This window comes from Bubalus kerabau, chromosome 14, assembly GCF_029407905.1.
Source record: "Bubalus kerabau isolate K-KA32 ecotype Philippines breed swamp buffalo chromosome 14, PCC_UOA_SB_1v2, whole genome shotgun sequence".
NCBI classification, from domain to species: Eukaryota; Metazoa; Chordata; class Mammalia; order Artiodactyla; family Bovidae; genus Bubalus; species Bubalus kerabau.
The window spans coordinates 18,289,592-18,309,266 of record NC_073637.1 but is presented as its reverse complement, the minus strand read 5'-3'; the positions used below and the strand labels follow the sequence as shown (position 1 = coordinate 18,309,266).

Sequence of the window (19,675 nt, the reverse complement as noted above, 5' to 3'; positions counted from 1 at the left end):
TACAAATAGTACATAAATTTAGCATACCCTGAACAAGTGCTTAATCTCTTTGTACCTCTGTCTCATCACTTGTGAAATGGGAATAACGTCATCAGTCCCAAGTTCCCCCCTGCAGTGGGACAGCAAGCGCTAACCACTGGACCACCAGGGAAGTCCCTGTGCCGTCTTTGTGAACATGCAGCCCAGGGTACTGTCCTGAGGGCTGAACTTGTTTCACAACCTGGCTCTGTCAGTGTCTACAGGCTGGCTGGGTGCCTACAGGCTTCCTATTTTGGGGGACATCCATTTCCTTGATTGTAAAAAGAGGGGGCAATGGGCTCTTTTTAGATTTAGTAGGAGGTGTAGATATTGGAAATGAATTTACTTATTTCCTAGAGTAGTTAAGCTAGTGGATTCTAGAATCAGAGTCCTGGGTTCAAGGGCAGTCTTGTGTGACTGCGCAAGTAATTTAACCATGCTGAGCCTCAGCTTTCTATCTGTAAAATGGGGATGAAGAGGGTACTTCTTCAAAGGTTGTTGTGAGGATGGAATTAGACAGTAATGTGCACTACTTAGCCTGGTATCTGGCACCCCATGAGCTCCTGGTAAGTACTGGCTATAATATTAATGTTAGTCGCGCAGTCGTGTCTGACTCTGCAAACCTGTGGACTGGGGCCCGCCGGGCTCCTCTGTCCATGGGATTTCTCAGGCAAGAATAATGCAGTGGGTTGCCATTTCTTTCTCTAGATAGCATAAGTAGTAATAATATAATATTAATAATCACAGCTACTGGAATGGGGTTTCTTTTCTGATGTGGACCATTTAAAAAGTCTTTATTGAATTTGATACAATATTATTTGTTTTATGTTTTGTTTTTTTGGCCACGAGGCAAGGATCCCCGACACAGGGATCAAACCTTTACCTCCTGCATTGCAAGGCGAAGTCTTAACCACTGGACCGGCAGGGACGTGCCACGGAAGGGGGTTGTTTCTAAAGCTAACTCTCTAGTATTAGCTTCTTTCCTCCATGTTCTTAGTCTTTTCCTTTGAAGTCAAATTCAAAGTTTTGGTTAACCAAGAGTTCCAGTTGATTGAATACTGGTTAATCGAGTTGGCTGCCCTCTCATTTGGTGGTTTATGCCTATTTATGGATAGAATTTGTAAGGAGCTTGCTGGGCATCAGGAGGTGCTTGTCTCAAGCACATTTGTTCTGAGAGAAGGAAATGGGCATCAGGAGGTGCTTGTCTCAAGCACATTTGTTCTGAGAGAAGGAAATAGGTATAGGTTCCCACGCAGGGAGAACCACCCTGAAACCATGAAGGCAAGCGGCCTCCGGGAGATTCAGGTTAGACAATCTCTTACCAGAAGTAGAAGCAACTTCTTCTGAAAAAGAAAAAATATATCTAATATCATGTTTTGTCTGAGTGCCACAAGGAATGCATTTTTCTTGGAGATAAATAAAAAAGCAGCAACTGCCCTGTCCACACAAAAGTAATAAATGGCAATAAGATCTCCTGTGAACAGACATTTCCTAGAAACCTGGACCCAAAAATGTGGGCTCAAAGTCAAAGGGTAGATAGATATTAGATGCACCGCATAAAAACACGAAGAACGTGGAGAACTGGTTATGGATTTATGACATGTTTATGAAGCTGAATATTTGCTTTTTAAAAGTCTCCTTTCCATGGCTTTGCAGAGAGAGGAGGCTCTGGGGAGTGTTTCCACTCAGCCTCTGGGAGAGCGATGGGGGGAATAGGAAGGGGGAGAGGGGCTGTTTATAAACAGAGGGGCTGTTTATCTGTTAATGGAAGAGCAAGTGAACTTTCTTGAGGCTCTACCCCTTTGCACAGGAAGTCGATTCAAGGGTCTTGGTTCTACTCAGCATCTAGACAAGTGGTCCTTCTGGAAGGGAGGTCCTGTGGGGGTTCTGCCTCCAGCCAGCTCTTGGGCTCCAGGCCATGGCGTCCTTGGCATGGTGGCGGTGGAGCCATTTGTCTTCCATGGCACTCACTTCTTGCACAGTTTCTGGTCCACTCTGCAACCTCTCTGTCCCTTGCACCTTGCTGTCTGGTGACTCCCGTCCCACTGGCCATCCGGTCCCCATCAGCCCCCTCTCCTGGGCCTTCTTTCAGTGGGTTCTCTGCTCTCACCATTCTCCCATTCATCAAGCCCATCACTCTGCTCCAGATCAACCAATTATAGCACCTAACTAGTAATAAAACCAGGCACTTTCTTTATATTCACTGTGAGGCACTTTACAGATATCTCTAATCCCTACACAACCCCAGAGAGATAGGTATTCTGAGCTCCATTTTTCATGTGGGCAAACTGAAGCTCAGCTTGGTGAGTTAACTCATTCAAAGGTAAATAGCTAGTTAAGTGGCAGAGCCAGAATTTAATCCCCGACCTTCTTTCTCTTGAAGAACTGGGTCTTTCTAAAACTCCAGTGTTCTTCAACTGATGTGTCAACATGTGACTTTTCTCGGAACCAAGTCACATGGAAGAATATAATAAAGGTGGTGGTGCTCCATGGGGAGCAGGGATGAACCCACCTGTCGGAGGTTGACAGCTGTTCAAGTTAATTGCTCAGAAAATTTTATTTATTGACTGATTCATTGGAACTGAGCTCTTCTGGGGCACATACCTTCTTGTAAGCAAGTTCCTGGGCAACTAACTTGTAAACCGGGGATAATAAACCTCCTAGCAGGTTGTCGTTAGGTTTAGTGGCGTGTCTGGTACAGGGGAAGCAATGGTTGTGGCAGTGATTATGATGACTTCACAGGCAATTTTAGTCAAAGTACAAGTCAAGAATATGAGGATTAATTTCTCATTTAATGGATGACCTAGGAGGGTGCCAATTTCTTTAACGACACCAGAACCCAGATGGGTCTAATAGCTCTCCTGCCCCATCTACCTGGGGAAAGGTAAGGAGGGCTGGTATTAATAGATGTTTAAACCTGGGAGGGTATGCTCACGGCTGCTCCCATGAGCCAACCAGGCACACTATTGGCAGGGAATTTTGAAACGAGACACTTACAATAGCAAAGCAGTTCCACAGGTGCTTTGTAAACCTCTTCACTTCCCTTGCTCCTTGTGGCAACTCAGAAGGGCTCTAATTCTGGCCTCAGCTGGCTGGGGATGGCTGTTTCTTCTAAACTCCTCCTCCATGCTGGATTCCCTGCTTCTGGTTACATTTGAGTAATTACTGTATGCATTATTTATTTGCCTGCATGGGGTGTTAGTTGCAGCACATGGGCTTCTCTCTGAGGCACGTGGGCTCAGTAGTTGCGGTGTGTATACATGTGGAATCTTAGTTGCCAGACCAGGGATCGAATCCAAGTTCCCTGCATTGTAAGGCAGATTCTCAATCACTGGACCACCAGGGAAGTCCCCAGGTTACATTTACAGGAGTGTCTTTTGCTTGGAGCTGAGCCAAGAGCTGGATGGCAGGGAGGGACTCAGACCAGGAAAGCTGTGCATGGGATGGGGCTGTGGGAGAAAGGAATGAACTATAGGTTCTCGCAGCTGTCACTCAGAGAAAGAAAGTGGTCCTTTCCCTCTTTCTTCCGCAGCCATGGATTTCCATATGGATGCCCTGCAGGAGCTATGCCTGTCTCCGATTCCTGCCAGACTGTTTGTTAGCATTCCCAGCAAATGCAGAAAGAAAAGAGAAGTCAAGCAACCAGGAAGGACCCCTGGTTGCATGGGGGTTTCCCAGGCAAAGTAAACGACTTGGCAAGGTCTACATGCCTTTGGGCTGAGCTAGGTTGAGAGAGGCCAGGTGTTTGAGGGTCTGTTAGGGCACAGAGAAACTGGAGGGCCTCCTGGGTCCTTCTCATTGGCTTAGTGTCCGAGTGTTGAAGAGCTGGGATGCAGGAGACGCTCCAGGGCTCTGGGAAGTTGTGACTTGCCCCAACAGGTATATTTCTTGAGCATATTAGCCAAGGTACTTGGCTGCAAACTCAGATCAGTTTAAGGAAAAAGGAAAGCGCAGAGGGAATGTTTTGGTTCGGGAGCATTGAAAGTCCATGGGTGGCTCTTGGGCTGTGGGCATGACTTGAGGTGCCCTGTGCCTCTCTGTCTCTTCCCCACCCCACCCACCTCGCCCCATTATACATTCTTGCTCATCTCTGCACTGGCTTCAGCACCAGGCAGGCTTTTCTCATCAGTGACGAAGATAGCCATTGGCCCCTCCCAGCTTCCATTGTCCTCTGAGTTGATTATCTGAGAAAAAAAAAAAAAGAGCATCATTCCTCAAATTCCAGTCTAAGTACCAGGAATGACACGATTGACCTGGCTTGGGTCACCTGCCCATTTCCTGAAGCAATGCTCCACCTAGGAGCATTCTGATCAGCGCTGTCTGAAGCTCAGAGGCTGGGAGCCAGCCCATGTGAACCTCCTGGCTGCTCGTAGGGGAGGGGTATCCTTCAGAGATGCTGGGCAGACAAGAAGGCTTACCTCCTCCACAGTGGGCACCTCCCCTGCCATCAACACCTTAGTGAGCACCCATGATCCAGTCTGGCCCCAAGGAACTCATCTTTACCCTGGCTCACTTCCCTCCGCCCCCCACTACCCCCATCCTACCCACATGGAGGTAATAAGAATGCAAGTTTTAATTAGCATTGAAGAGCTTGTCTCTAGGTGTCTGTGTGTGACTTCAGGGAAAATCATACGTACAGTAATTAACTTTTATTGAGCACTTACCATGGGACAGAAGGTTGATTACGTGCTTCATATTTTAACTGCATTGAATCCTCAGAATGACACTGGTGGGTAGATACTAGTGCTCACTTTACAGGTAGGTAAGGGAACTGAAGATGATCTGCCAGAGAAGTTTAAAAATTTGTCTGAGGCCACTCAGTGTATAAAGAAGGCTGTTGGATTTCAGAGCCCATGCTGTGATATATTAGATGGCTGCCTCCCAGATCCAGCTATGCTGTATTCTGCATAGCACTTCACTGCAAATGTTTACATGGTTGTGAGTAATGGCTCAGGGCATCAGGCAGGGCTGCCATGTAAGGTTGTATGGACTATGCACCGCACAACTCAAGAGGGGCCATACATGTTGTCATCTATGTAATTGTGAACACTGGAGTTGTGCAGTGGACAGCCTGCACAAATACATGTGGCTACTCTGAGGCCTTGGGGCCTGCATAAACCGAGAGCCAGAGGTCACATGGAAATGCCAGGAGCTCAGTTGGGGAGCTATTAAAAACTGTGCTTGGGAGCTGGTGTTGAGATTAGGATTCAGGGAAACAAGCCAAGGTAATGGGAGAAGGAACGCGGAGGACTCTAGCTGGGGCAATCTGACAGAATCTGATGGATGGTTTCTTTCATACCCAGACCTGCACTAAGCGACTTTTTAAAAAGGGGGGAGGGGCTAGTTTCATTATATCATAGAAATATATATGCTAATTGATGAACATTTGAAAAATATAGAAAAGTTTAAGAATGAAAATAGCAGTCCCACATTATCCACGACCCAGAGAAAACCACTGCTAATAATTTATTGGATTTTTTTCTAGGCTCTCCTCTCTCTGTCTCTTGATGGGTGATTTAGATAGATAAATAAATAGATATAGATGTCTGAAAGTGAAAGTGTTAGTTGCTCAGTCATGTCCAACTCTTTGAGACCCCCATGGACTATAGCCTGCCAGGCTCCTCTGTTCATGGAATTCTTCAGGCAAGAATACTGGAGTGAGTTGCCATTCGCTTCTCCAGTGGATCTTCCTGACCCAGGGATTGAACCTGGGTTTTCCGCATTGCAGACAGAGTCTTTACCATCTGAGCCACCAGGGAAACTCTGTATATAAGCATATATATATTAGTTATCTAGATATCTGTAATATATAGATATATCTGTATATGTAGGTAGATATAGATCCAGAAATAATATAGACATTGATTTGTACATGGTTGATCATGTTAAGGGCTTCCCTTGTGGCTCAGCTGGTAAAGAATCTGTTTGCAATGTGGGAGACCTGGGTTCGATCCCTGGGTTGGGACGATCCCTTGGAGAAGGGAAAGACTACCCATTCCAGTATAAAGTACTAGCTCATACTGTTTGCATAGTTTTCCCCAGCTCCTCTAGAAATGGTTCAGATGGGATAGAACCAACTCTCGCTGATCCTGGTGCTTCAGGGTCCCACCTGACTGCTAACACAAGCTTTTGAGCAATTTCTTCAAGAACTAGTGGGCCATAGAATAGAGAGGCCGTTAATAGAACTGATCATTAAGCTGGTGGCTCAGATGGTAAAGAATCTGCCTGCAGTGAAGGAGACCAGGGTTCAATCCCTGGGTTGGGAAGATCATCTGGAGAAGGAAATGGCAACCCACTCCAGTATTCTTGCCTGGGAAATCCCATGGACAGAGGAGCCTGGCAGGCTACAGTCCATGGGGTTGAAAAGAGTCAGATATGACAGTGACTTTCCCTACACTACACTAATAGAACTGAAGGCAATAGGCACGGTCATTGGAATGAAGAAGAATATGTCACAGTCAAACCCAGGGGTGCTGAGTGTTGAAAGGTCTCTGGAACCTGTGGGCCAACAGAGTCATGAGCCAGCTAGTACACCAGAGCGCTTGGTGACCCTGCATATCATGAACTGGTCCTGCTGAAAGGGACCTTTGAGGTGATGTGATCCAGCTTCCCCTCTCCTCCTCATCACCTTCCTGCCCCGTCTTGAACACACAGACACATTTTCTGGATGAGGAATCTAAGATCTAGGGAGGTACCCTGCCCTGCTTGAGACCACGGAGTGAGTCAGTGGCAGAATTCAGGGCTCCTGACTGCTTTCCAAGAATCCAGGGTGTCTGAAAATGTTTGTCGGGAAAGGTCAGACTTACCCTGGAATAAAGAAGTGTTTCATGGTCAAAGCAGCGCTTTGGTCAAAGGCTGCATATAATCCTCAGCTTACTAAAGGCTCTGATAAGGCCTGCAGCTAAGAAACCTGTTGAACTTGGTTCAAGGCATTGTTTCCTGAACTTGTGAAGACAAAAAGCTCTTTTCTCGTGGATCATCTAGTCATGTCTTGAGGTACATACTGGGGGGAAGAGAGGCTATGTCATACTCACTATGCGGCCTGTCCACTTAGGCCAGCAGAAAGGATACCCGAGGATATAAGAAATGTCACACTGGGACAGAGTCATAGTTCTTCCAGCCTGGGAATGTGCTCTGTGATCGGGCCACCACGAAGGGTGTCGCAAGAGCCCTTTGCTGAGGCCAAGTGTGGAGTCTGGACACTGGATTTTCCTTAATGGCCTAATAGCTCAATAGGTTACTGTGGTCCCCAGATAGATTTAACCTTTATAAAATTTCAAATAGCTCACAGTGAATAAGTTCCATGGGAGCAAGTTCTTGTGTGTCTCATTCTTTTCTGTGTCCTTGATACCTGTGCCCAATACATAGTCAGCATATTCAGCAAGTATATGGAATATACTTGCAGAATAAATGGAATTAAATTTCCAATGTCCTTTTTTAAAGAAAGGTTTTGTTTTTTTTTTTGATGTAGACCACTTTTTAAAAAGCCTTTATTGCATTTGTTACAATATTGCTTCTGTTTTATGTTTTGGCTTATTGGCCCTGAGGCCTGTGGGATCTTAGGTCCCTGCACCCCCTGCACTGGAAGACGGAGTCTAAACCACTGGACCTCCAGGGAAGTCCCTCCATTGGCTTTTGAGGGCTGCAGAATTCTGTAATCATTTTCCCCTGAGTGACATACAATCTTTAACTTTCAGGCTTGGAGACTTACAACTTGTGATTGAGATTTAACAAATACTTATTGAGTGCTTAATGTATGTGACTCCTGGGCTAGATCTGTTCCCATGTAAGTAAAATCTTAATATTGTCAACGACCCTGTAAAGTACTCTAATCCATTTTTCAGGTGAGGAGGCTGAGGCTTGGAGGTGTCAAGTGGTGTTTTTAATAAGTGGCAGAGCTGGAATTTCAACCCAGGTGTTCTTAATAAACGGCAAAGCTGAGATTCATGACCAACACCAGGGGTAGCTTATTCATGGACTTTACGTGGGATGATCAAGATTGACATGAGATGAGTCAGCAAGAGGTAGGTCCTGGATGAAGGCTCCTCCGGATTATAAAGGAAGGCACTTCCTCTTCTGAAAAGTTGTTTGCGGCAAGGCCTGGTCACCATGGGTTTCCTGAGGGCTATGTGGGGACCCGAGGCCACCTGTTATGTGTCTTTGTGAAAAGTAATTCTGCCTGAGGCAGGGTAGATCTGAGAGTTGAGAAACATGAACAGGTCACAGCTGATGGGACAGCTGAAGCCCTAAGCCTCCCACCCCTGGTTACAGGAACACAAACTGTAACATGTCAGCCTACCTCCCATTGGCCCGTCCACTCAGCAGGTTGATATTTTCCATCCAACCCGCTGAATGCCCAGGCATTGATCTTATTAGCACTACAGTAGCTTTTTTTTTTTTTTTTTTCAGTTTAATTTAAAAATTGAAGAAAGACAACTGTTGTTAACTCCTAGCCGTTCTCTGAAAATTGTCTGCTCCTCTGAGCTGGGGCACTGCTAAGTCACTTCAGTTGTGTCCGACTCTGTGCGACCCCATAGACGGCAGCCCACCAGGCTCCCCCATCCCTGGGATTCTCCAGGCAAGAACACTGGAGTGGGTTGCCATTTCCTTCTCCAATGCATGAAAGTGAAAAGTGAAAGAGAAGTCGCTCAGTCGTGTCCGACTCTTAGTGACCCCAGGGACTGCAGCCCACCAGGCTCCACCATCCATGGGATTTTCCAGGCAAGAGTACTGGAGTGGGGTGCCATTGCCTTCTCTGGAGCTGGGGCACAGGGTGGCTAATTAAACTGCCTTCAAGACAAAGTGTGTATTTGGATGGGAAGCCTTGGCGGATGGAGGGTTATGTCTCAGTAGATTCATGGGATGTCCGAACTGGGTGCACCCTAGAGGTCACTGGGTTCTCATCTTACAGAAGAGAAAACCGAGACTCTGAGGTCACCCGAAGTCACGTAGCCCTTGACTGGGAAAGCTGGATTTCAAACTCAAGTCTCTTGATTTTTGGTGCAGTTTTCTTTAATCTGCAACATGCTGCTATCATGAATACGATCTTGGCTTCATCATTACACAACTATTTAGCCTCTCTGATCTTTACCCATCTGTTAAATACAGGCAATCATAGTTAGCTACCTCGTGGATTTATGGTAAAACATAAAAGGGATTTTAGCTGTAAAGTGCTTTCCCCATGGGCCTGGTACACATAATTGCTTAGTAAATTAAAGCTTTAAAAATTTAACTATAGTATCAATATTGTTCTGTATTCTAGAACAGCATCATCTCCCTAGGTGGGGGAACTGGCTTGTGAGGAGGAAGGGGTACCTCTGTCTGCCTACCCTCTGAAGCCTGGGAATGCGGCAAGGACACTGCAAGATGTTGTATTTGTGGGGCATCTTGCATGCTAATTTCTGTGCTCTACCATACATGCAGTTCAGTTCAGTTCAGTCACTCAGTCGTGTCCAACTCTTTGCAACCCCACGGACTGCAGCACGCCCAGCTTCCCTGTATATCACCGACTTCTGGAGCTTGTTCAAACGCATACATACAGGGTTCTTGTGAAATGGGGCTTTTCTTGCCACTGAGAAAAGCGATCTGATAAACCCACGCATATGAAGGCTCAATGATATTGTTTTACTCCTCTCAGAATGGCTCGGAGCTGATACTCAATGCAGAGGAATTCATTTCTGAGGAGGGGATCACAAGTAGGGTGCCAGGTGAATAGGAAAGAGAAGCGGCCTTTGGAGCTTGAGCTTCCTGGAGCCCCTCTGGTTAAACTAGAGGGGGTGGTGGTTTGCTCGGCCCATACCTGGGGCTCAGCCTACAGGCATGTCCCTGTCATCCTGACTATATGTCCTCACGTGGAACTTTCTGTTGGGGAAGCTGGTTCTGGGTGCTGGGAGGGCAAGGGCTGACCTCTCACCGCGTCAAGGTGCCCGGGATTCGAGCTGCACTGCAGAGGCTTGAATGTGCAGCGTGTCCACGGTCATCTCCTAAACTCTGCCTGGGCTCTGGGTTCAAAATCAAAAGCTTCCCACAAGTGAGATTAGCTAAGTACAAACCTGGTGCGCTTTCTAGAACTATTAAAAAACCCAAACAGAGAAATTATTATGTTAGCACTATTAGTAGGAACAACCCATTTATTTATTTATTTGAAAGCTTTTTGTATTGGGGTGCAGCTGATTACCAACGTTGTGATACTTTCAGGTGGACAGCAGAGGGACTCAATCATACACACACATGTCCCCATTCTCCCCAAACTCCCCTCCCATCCAGGCTTCCGTATGACTTTGAGCAGAGTTCTCTGCTGTACAGTAGGACCTTGTTGGCTGCCCATTTTAAATATAGCAGCAGTGTACAAGTTGATCCCCAGCTCCCTAACTATCCCCTACCCTCATCCTTTCCCCTGGCAACCATAAGTTCACTCTCAAAGTCTATGAGTATTTGTTTTGTAAATAATGAATACCTCATTTAAGTAATGTGAATAAGTTTCAGTTTTATGACACTGTGCTAATTTAATTCAACACTTGAATCAATATACATTTTTGTACAAGGTACAACCCTGTGCTAGACAGAAACCCAGAAGTGCTTCTGTGTCCTTCTTCTGCTCCATCCCCATTTTAATCTGGCATTGGTATACTTATAAATATCTCTTGAATCCATCTTTATCCCTCCATTATTGCCGTTGTCACCCCATCCTCCCTCCATTCCATACTGAAGTGGCCTCCTCTATGTCCTTGCTGGATCCTTCTTGTCTAGTCTTTATTGCAGAGTCTCCAAAACTTTGCGTACCATGTGATCCACTGGGGTGCAGGCAGAAGATACTAGAACTTTTCTTTGTATTAGTATTAGGAATAAAATTTTACTTATATTCAACAAGTGGCTTTACCCAGGCTCCTTGCCCCAATCCTTGTACCAGACAGTCTTGTGATTTTGGTTTGACAGGCATACTGGCGGCTCCAGAACATGCAGGGCTCAAGGATGCCCTCATGGTTTTCTGCTTGTTGGGTTTTTTTTCCCAGATTTATTGATGATTACAAGTTGTACATATTTAATGTGTACAGTTTGATGATTTTATGTACATATACATTGTGAATATTCACAACAATCAGCTAATTAACATATCCATCATCTCATTGGGCTACCCTTTTTTTGTGGTGAGAACCCTTAAAATGTACCCTCTTAGCAATTTCAAGTATACTGTATAATATTTTATAGTCACATTGTTGTATAGATGGGATCTCTAGAACTGATTCATCTTGCATCATCTTGCATCACTGAAACTTTGTACCCTTGACCAACCTCTCCCCGTTCTCTAGCTCCTGGTAAACACCATTCAACTGTTTCTATGACTGACTATTTATATTCCATATATAAGTGAGATCATGAAATATTTGTCTTTCTGCATCTGGTTTATTTCACTTAACATAATTCTTCTAGGTCCATTAATGTTGTTGCAAATGGCAGGATTTCCTCCTTTTTAAAAAAAAGACTGAATAATATGCCACTGTAATAAGGGTGCCACACTTTCCTCATCCATTCATCCATCAGTGGACGTTTGTCTCCATATCTCAGTTATAGGGAATAATGCTGCAGTGAGCATGGGGGTGTGGATACCTCTTTGAGATCCTTAATTCATTTCATTTGGATATACTTCTGGATATATTCCAGAGGTAGAATTGCTGGATCATATGGTAGTTTTTTAATTTATTGAGGGACCTCCATACTGTTTTTCATAGTGACTGTCCAAATTTGCATTCCCACAAGTGGTGTACGAGGGTTTCCTTTTCTCTGCATCCTCACCAACCCTTGTTACTTTCATTTTTCTGATCATAGCCATCCTAACAGGTGTGAGGTGATCTCTCCCTGTGGTTTTGACTTGCATTTCCTGATTTGTGAAGCTGAGCATCTTTTTACATACCGGTTGGCATCTGTATGCCATCTTTGGCAAAGTCTATTCAAGTTCCCTTGCCCATTTGTTCTCAGTGTCTTAGAATGTGCTGCATCTTGCATCTTCTCCAGGAGAAGCCGTTTATGGATTCCATTAAGTAACTTTAATTAAATGAGCTTTCAGAAAATGGACAAGCAACTTAAAAGAATTCCTGCCTCATAGCTGTATATTGAATACCTCCAGAAAGCAAGAGGGAGTAAAAGGCTAGTGACTGAGCCATGACATCTCCTTGAATCTGTAACGACAATGATCAAGTCTTTGGATCTAATCAAGTCAGACACCAGGTTGGCCCCCGAATTCAGAGTGGTCAAAAATATCACATGAAGGGACTTCCCTGGCAGCCCAGCAGTTAAGACTCTGTGCCCCAATGCAAGGGGCAAAGTTTTGCTCCCTCTTAGGGGAACTAAGATCTCACTTACCCCACAGCATGGCCCCAAAAATATATCACATGAAATACGGGCAACATCTATTGTTGTTGGTAACAAACCTCACCCTAAGTGTACATTGTGCTTTGAGATATTGATTAATGATAATACATAGTCATCATCATAATTTTCAAGAAAATCTTTTCTTTGTGCTCATTTTCAAGCATATACTGAAAAAAAATATAGTAATGAAACTCCATGTACCTACTACTCTGCTTCAACAGTTACCAGCATTTTGCCAAGACAAGACTTTGAAAACTATTTCTTAGTTCCCTTTAAAAACTTCTATATCTGTATGTTTGATAATGTATACAAACTATACAATATATATGAATATACAAATATACAACACATAAAATTACATAAAACATTTTTACTCTTAAGGAAGTATAATCCAGTGTTTAGAGAAGGCTGCTCCACCTAGGAGGTAGGAGACCTTTTTGATGTGCAAACCCTATGACACAGCATACACCTCAAGGGCTTCTCCTTGCCTTTAAGGAAAGTTCTGCAAAGATGCATCCAAGTTTCTTGCCTTGCTCCCTTCTAGCTCCTGGTCCTGTCTCTGCTGTGGTCCCAGTTTGTCGACCATGCAAACTTTTGCACGGTGCACATGTTGACTTGCTGTTCCTCCCGCCCAGGGCCTTCCTGCCTTCTTCCTCCGCTCTCCTTCTCAGCTCCAGTGCCACTTTCATAGGGAATCACTTTCCTTCCCTCCAGTCCAGATAATATTTCCTAAATGTGATCCATTATCATTGGGTTGAACTCTTTCCCTTCCTTTTGCTTGTTTAGTCTGGAATATCTAACTATAGACTCATTTGGGTGATGGCTAGAGTTTGTCTCTATCGACTGACATCTCCCAGAAGTCTACCCTCCCCAATGTCTAATGCAGTGCCCAGCACATAGCAGGAATTTGACACATTGTGGACTACATGAAGGCTATATTATAGTGCAAGGTTAAAACAGCACAAAGGTGAGAGGTGCATGCTCAGTTGCTTCAGTCGTGTCTGACTCTGCCACCCCATGGACAGTAGCCCGCCAGGCTCCTCTGTCCATGGGATTCTCCAGGCAGGAATATTGGGGTGCCCTTCTCCAGGGGATCTTCCTGACCCAGGAATTGAACTTGGGTCTGCCTGTGTCTCCTGCATTGTACTGAGCCACCTGGGAAGCCCCAAGGGTGAGAGGTGATCCCTATAAATCCCAGCTGGTAGATGAATCATCATTGCATGAGAAGTCCAACCCTGGAAGAGATTATGAACAATGTAACACAGCGGTTCAAGTTCATGGACAGTGTGTGGTTAATTGCCAAACAAGCACAGTGGGTGTCAAATGCCCCACTGTATGGGGTGGGCTTGGCTACTTTCTGAAGGTATTATCTTTTGAAATATAAAAGTCACATGTGAACAAACACATATGGACATCCTGGAAACTGAAGCCTTTCTGTGTGATACTGTAAGTGAATAATTTAATTTTGATATACAAGAGTCTCCAATTCGACCCTGAAGACATAATGATAATGTCATCTTCCCAGATCATTCCAGCGTGAATGAATCTGCCCTTTTCTCAGGCTTCACATCTATTCCTGCCTTGAAGATGAGGCTGTGGTTTATCAGCAGCTACATCTTTCCTTGGGTCTTGCAGCTGTCTTTCCTGGTTTGACTTTTGACCAGGGCTCTCATATGGTGTTTTCTGTGGTTTTGTAATAAGGGGACTTATTTTTATAGGATCTGGTAAATAGAGAACCAACTTGGTATTAATTTAGAAGATTGGAGGCTGATTTGTGAAACTCAGCCTGACATTCATATGATCTGAGCTTGTTTTTGTCCAAGAGAAGCTCTATTTGCATCTGTTTTTCTTTTGGCACACACTTGTTTATTTTCTTGGTTTCTTACTTGTCCCTTGCCATTAGAATCTAATCTTCATGAGTTGTTGTTCAGTCAGTAAGTCGTGTCAGACTCTTTGCAACCCCATGGTTGCAGCATGCCAGGCTTCCCTGTTCTTCACTACCTCCCGGAGTTTGCTAAAACTCATGTCCACTGAGTCAGTGATGCCATTCAACTACCTCATTGTCTGTTGCCTCCTCCCCACTTCAATCTTTCCCAGTATCAGGGTCTTTTCTGACAAGTCGGGTCTTCACATCCGGTGGCCAAAGTATTGGAGCTACAGCTTCAGCATCAGTCCTTTCAATGAATATTCAGGGTTGGTTTCTTTTATGATTGATTGACTTGATTTCTTTGCTCTCCAAGTGACTCTCAAGAGTCTTCTGAAGCACCACAGTTTGAAAGCATCAATTCTTTGGCCTTCTTTATGGTCCACCTCTCACATCCATACAGAGCAATGGCCTTAACAGTCCCCATTGTAACCTCAGCATCTAGGAAGGGCCTGGCACAGATCAAGTACCCAATAAACATTTATTGAATGAGTGGTTGTAGGGTGAAGTTCTGAAGGAGAGGTCGTGTTTGAAAGCACATTGGCCAGAAGGCTCTTTACCATTATTTCAAAATCTCTCAGCCTTGTAACTTGAGGGAAGAAGAGAATTCTCTATCCCCTCATTTCTATATTTCCTATGACACTGGCTACTACCAGGTACTGGTTCATAGTAGATATGAGGACATCAGCTAAATAGAATCTATAGAAATTCTAAGTAGTCGTTATAGTAATGGAGAAGAAGGAGAAGGTGGGAGCTCGTGAATGAGAAGAGCTGGAGTGAAGCCCCAATTTCCTTTCTCACTCACTGAGCAAACTTGGGTGAATCACTGGATTGCTCAGCCTCAATTTATTCATCTGTGCAATGGGTATATTAATAGCAGTAGTCTTTGTCACAGGGCCATGGGGAGGCTGTCTTTCTGGGAAGGGCTCTGTAAACACTGAAATGTCCAGAGATATAAGTTGCAGTGGACTCTGGCCAAGGCAATTAGGAAATGCTGGAGATGCCCATAGGACTGTTGGCAGTGCCCTTGGCCTTCAGATGGACACTGGGCTCAGAAGCTGAACTTGCTGGGTCCAGATTTCCAGGTCTTTGCTTCTATAAGCTCCTCTTGTCATCACCTTCTTTTTTACCCTGCTCTCCCCCATGGCTTTTTCCTCCCTCCTCCACCTCTGGTCTCTTTTTATGCTGGCTCATCCAGCCGGTCTGGACTGCCAGATGAAATGTAACTTGATAGATAGCCTGAGTTATCTAGAATTACATTCCAAAAACATCTCTGTGTTTCCTCGGCAGGGGGAGGGGGTGGAAGGAAAACAGGGACCAGGGCACAAGAGGGTAGAGAGGACACTCTGTAGCCATGGTCTGCCTTTTCTTCTATGAAATCTGGCTGTTGGTTTCCTAAAGCAATTTCCCCAAACAGTGCCAGCCCTGTAGGTAGAAGAGAGAGTCTCCTATTGGGTATGATTTGAAAGGAATTAGAAGACCCTGCCCTGCTCTCTCTTAGTGGTCTGACATTCTCCCATTTCCTGCACTTTTGATTCTGAAGCTAATATTTTCCCAGTTGAAGATCATAATTTTTATGATCTCTTATTATCACCTGGGCTCCAGTTAGGGCTATCTCAGACTGCAAGGGCCTGGAACACAGAAAATAGGAAAGACATGATTTTTTGATAGAAAAGACATGATTTTTTGATAGAAAAGATACGATCAGGAAAGTGCAACCTGGAGAGGACCAAAGGGAAGGAATTCAGAGTTGTGGGGCTTTAAGATCTGAACTGGGGGAAGGATGGAAAAATTGAGAGGGAGGAGCAGGGGAAAGGGCTGGAGGTACTTAGATACTGACCTGCACACAGTAACTCTGCTCTGCCTTGGAAATTTTAAGCCTGACCAGCTGGTTCATTATTCATCATCATGAGTTAAGGTTAGTGAAGTATTATTATGTTTCATTCTGTTTTAAGGTGCTCTTTATTTGGTCAGGATGAACATAGTCCTGTTGATCTTTTATGCTTTCATGATAACTTTAACCTCTTCATCTCATATTTAAATTATAAAATCATGTGGAGAGGGACTTCCTTGGTGGTCTAGTGGTTAGGACTCTTGAGTTTCCAAGGCAGGGGGTGAGAGTTCGATCCCTGGTTCGATCCTTGGGGAGCTAAGATACCACATGCTGAATGGCACAGCCAAACAACAACAAAAACAATTAAGAACATTTCAATTAAAAGATAATAATAACGTGGAGAAGACTGTGAACTCCGGAGAACAGCATCTGATTTCCGTGCCTGAAGCTTCCTCCTCAGGCTCATGGTCCCACTCTTTCCCTTGTCTGTGCCACCCCTGCACTTTTCGGGCTCCCCCCACCACCTTCCCTGGAACTCCCTCACTCTCCCTTCACCTGTACCCTACTGGAATCCCTCGAAGACGAGCCCCGACTTTATCATCCCATGAAGTTTCGCATGATGCCAATGTCACGTAATGAGCCTCACTCACTTAGTTGCCTCGCACGCAGGCACGTCCCTCTCCCGTCACAGAGGTGAGGGTGTACCTGCTTCTCCACGCCGCTCCTGGCCCTGCCCCTCTGGCTGGGTGCGGTGCACAGAGTAGCCCTCAAAGGGTGCTTAATAATGTCTGTTGAACTGAATTGTATGCAGCTGGTGCACAATGCATTTCTGCAGTGATTTCAGGAGCCTCAGAGAGATGGTATCCAGCGCTGTGATTGATAACTGAAACCCCCTCTCTCCCTTACAGTCCATATAAAGGTCTCATTTTCTCTTCAAAGGAATGCTTACCAAAGGGTACATTAGGTTTCTAGCTTTCCTGGGAATATATATATATATATATATATTTTTTTTTCTTTTAATTTGGCTGTGCCGGCTGTTAGTTGTGGCACATTGGACCCTCGATCTTCACCGCAGCACGTGGGGTATTTAGTAGCAGCATGTGAACTCTTGGTTGTGGCATGTGGGATCCAGGTCCCTGACCAGGGATTGAACCTGGACCCCCAGCATTAGGAGCACAGAGTCTCAGCCACTGGACCACCAGAGAAGTCCCTCTCCTGGGAATATCTGATCAGACATCCTAACCACAGAGCTCTAAGGGGTTCTGTATTGAAATATAGACAATTTCTCTAAAAATATACACTGTACGGCATATAGTCAATATTTTATAATAACTTTAAATGGAGAATAATCTACAAAAGTATTGAACAGCTATGTTATACACCTGAAACTAATATAATATTGTAAATAAACTAGTCTTCAGTAAAAAAGAGTTCGGTTCAGTCACTCAGTTGTATCCAGCTCTTTGCGATCCCATGGACTACAGCACGCCAGGCTTCCCTGACCATCACCAACTCCCAGAGTTTGCTCAAACTCTTGCCCATCAAGTTTATGATGCCATCCAGCCATCTCATCCTCTGTTGTCCCCTTCTCCTCTGGCCCCCAATCTTTCCCAGCATCAGGGTCTTTTCCAATGAGTCAGTTCTTCGTATCAGGTGGCCAAAGTATAGGAGCTTCAGTTTCAGTATCAGTCCTTCCAACAAATATTCAAGGTAGATTTTTTTTAGGATTGACTGGTTTGATCTCCTTGCAGTCCAAGGGACTCTCAAGAATCTTCACTAACACCACAGTTCAAAAGCATCAATTCTTTGGTGCTCAGCTTTCTTTGTGGTCCAACTCTCACATCCATACATGACTACTGGAAAAACCATAGCTTTGACTAGACGGACCTTTGTCAGCAAAGTAACGTCTCTGCTTTTTAATATGCTGACTAGTTTTGTCATAGCTTTTCTTCCAAGCAGCAAGTATCTTTTAATTTCATGACTGCAGTCACCATCTGCAGTGATCTTGGAGCTCAAGAAAATGAAGTCTGTCCCTGTTTCCATTGTTTCCCCATCTATTTGCCATGAAGTGATGGGACCAGATGCCCTAATCTTAGGTTTTTGAATGATGAGTTTTAAGCCAACTTTTTCACTCTCCTCTTTCCCTTTCATCAGGAGGCTCTTTAGTTCTTCTTCTCTTTCTGCATTAAGGGTGGTGTCATCTGCATATCTGAGGTTATTAATATTTCTCCTGTTCTAAAAAAGAATAGAATGAACAAAAAAATTAAAATATACACTGTGTTCCATATACTACCCAGAGAGGTAGTATAATAATCAGTTGAGCTTGGGCTTTGCTACCAGCCTGTTTGGGCTCAAACCAGTTGCTGATCTGTAGAGTTCCTACCACACAGGGATGTTGTGAGATGAAATATGTTAATATTCATAAAGCGAGTGGAGCAGAGCCAGACATGTGGTTGGTGCTCAGCAAGCAGTGTTGGTATTATTATGTTATTGTTATGTGCTACTACTGTTATTTTCCATCTGCTCTTAATGTGACTGGGCCCCTTTGCGCAGCCCCTTCTCACCCTGTACCCACTTTGAGACCAAACTCAGCACCTTACTGGATCCCTCCTCAGATCAAATTGAATTCCAAAAGTTTTAGTGAAAAAAAAAAAAAAATGCCGACTTTACTCAAGATTACTTGGGGGAAATCTGGAGGATGATAATGCATACTACAAAGCAAAACTTAAAAAGAATTCCCCTTTTAAGCATCTTTGTTCTTTTTCCAAAGTTCCACTGTCAACACGAGCAACCTCATCTCTCCTCCCTGCCCAAATATTCTCCATGACTTTTGGTAGCTTCTCCAGCCGTCCAGACACATCCTCTTTGGGATTCACGTTCCTGGGGAGGCAGGGAGGGTAGAGTACAAATGACCTTCCCTCCACCCCCCACATGTAGAATGTTAATTCACAGGTAGTGCTATTAATTATTATTAATATATATGGCAAAGATTAAGTGTGAATGTTAAGCATGTAGGGTTCCTGGATGCCCAGACTGTAAAACCCACTCAGGTTACCTGGTTGGCCAGGAGAATGTTAGGGCTGGTTCAAGAGTGCAAGTTGTGAGCATTTCTTCCCAGCTCTGCTACTGGTAACTTGAAACTAGCCATGGTGGGAGTATTTACACTCCAGAAATGGGCACGCGCTAGCGACCAGGGCTTTCCCCTGAGAGTGGTTGTTAAGCATTGGCCAGCACACCGCTGCTGGATCCACTGGTGCACATCTTTCTCTGGCTTTCATGCAAGACTTTGGGGGTACCCTTGTTTGGCTTTCTGCCTCCTATGTTCCTGGTATTCTATGTCAGGTGGCCAAAGAGAATTGTTCTTAGTTCTACCCCTGTCCAGCCATCTTCACTCCTCTTTCAGGCTTACCTCTGTTCATTTTCCCTGATATTTGAACTCTTCTCTCTGTGCTAATGAACCTAGGTCATGCTTCAGACTGTTCAGGTCACTCTCCATTTTTTGGGGTGGGAGAGGTGTGAGTTTTCAGCAT

At 44.7% G+C, this 19,675-nt stretch overlaps 1 long non-coding RNA gene across 1 annotated transcript in view; it reads left to right on the top strand.

Moving 5' to 3' along the window:
- Positions 1 to 900: 900 nt before the first annotated feature.
- LOC129626641 (uncharacterized) overlaps positions 901 to 19,675 on the top strand; it is a 39,812-nt gene continuing 21,037 nt past the window's right edge. The window contains exons 1-2 of the long non-coding RNA XR_008702108.1: positions 901 to 3,897; positions 7,863 to 8,042. This is a non-coding gene — a long non-coding RNA (uncharacterized LOC129626641). The remainder of the gene's footprint in view (positions 3,898 to 7,862; positions 8,043 to 19,675) is intronic.